This window comes from Psammomys obesus, unplaced genomic scaffold (genome assembly GCF_907164565.1).
Source record: "Psammomys obesus unplaced genomic scaffold, mPsaObe1.curated_primary_1811, whole genome shotgun sequence".
NCBI lineage: Eukaryota > Metazoa > Chordata > Mammalia > Rodentia > Muridae > Psammomys > Psammomys obesus.
Genome location: NW_026596155.1, coordinates 4,244,098 through 4,245,285, shown reverse-complemented (window position 1 = coordinate 4,245,285; position 1,188 = coordinate 4,244,098). Strand labels below are relative to the sequence as shown.

Below are 1,188 nucleotides of genomic sequence, written 5' to 3'. Positions count from 1 at the left end.
GACCTGCGGCGGCGGCGGCGGCGGCAGCGGCGGCGGCGGGCGCGGCGGGGAGGGCGCTTCCTTCAGGAAGGGGTGGGATCTGCCCGCCCGCCCCCTCCCGCCGCAGCGCGGCCCGTCCCCCGACTTTCTCCGGGGGTCCCCGCCGCGGAGCCCCGAGGTCCCGGCTCGTGCCCCCACCCCCCCTCCACCCCGTCCCCGGGTCCCTCGTAGTCACCCGGGGCTGCGGCTGCCGGTGGACGCTCCAATCTCTCCCTTCCAAAGCCGAGGAGGATGGACGCGTTTGCCTGGCGCTCGTCGCCCAACAAAAGGCAGGACGGGATCCGGGATCCTCCGCCCTGCCGGTTATTTATTCCCGACCCGCTGTACCCTTCTCGCTGCCTTCCTTCTGTCCGCACACCTCGGGCTTTGGCACATGGCAGCTGAAATGCCTTTTCAGGACCGCCAGCCTCGTGCGCTTCTCCGCCCCCCGCCCCCGCGGTCCTCCCCGTGGTTTGCTTTTCATCTTGCAGAACAGACACAGACAGGGCCAACTTCTGACCCTGACGGTGAACCGAGGGCCTCAAGGCCTCTCTCCTGCGGCCGGCCGACTCGCGCCTTTCCCTTGCGTCCTGCTGGGGTCGTCATAAAACCCTCTTCTCCAGCATTTTAGTGGCATCCCCCATCCCAGACGCCAGCCTCCCCGGGGAACGCAGCCCAGTGACAATTCAGTCAACTTACTTTACCGGCCTGTCTCGTAGGGTTGAGTCCCCTGCATCAGCCTACCACACCGTCTATTTAAAACACCTTCCTCTCGAAGCACACGTCCCCAGGGTCCCTCCTCAAACCTGTTCAAACTCTCCACCCCTGGCTTCTAGAATTCTCTGTTCCCCACGGGGCTCGTAATTATCCACGCATGCGTTGATTTCCCGCCACCGTTTTGTTCTGACCACTGGCCCGAGGTTCTCGAGGACTTGTGCACGGCTTTCTGTTTACCATAAGTTAAGGGACCCGGCTATTGTTTTTTCAGTTGGGGCAGCAAGTCAAAAGTTAACACACACACACACACACACACACACACACCGTCAACTGGTTTCTTCAGACTCTCCGGGTGACAGTCCCCCAAAGTGAAAAAGTGCTTGAGGCCCACCACAAACCCCATGTCTGATGACTAAACCCTGCTCCCTGTCCCCTTCCTGTGATGCCCAGTCT

The 1,188-nt window shown here is 62.1% G+C and overlaps 1 protein-coding gene across 2 annotated transcripts in view; it reads right to left on the bottom strand.

Moving 5' to 3' along the window:
* The window catches only part of Tmem150c (transmembrane protein 150C), a 60,382-nt gene extending 59,955 nt beyond the window's left edge, over positions 1-427 (bottom strand). For both annotated transcript variants that reach the window (XM_055594615.1, XM_055594614.1), the window contains exon 1: positions 215-427. The gene's annotated coding sequence lies outside the window, so the exon portion shown is untranslated. The remainder of the gene's footprint in view (positions 1-214) is intronic.
* Positions 428-1,188: the final 761 nt, after the last annotated feature.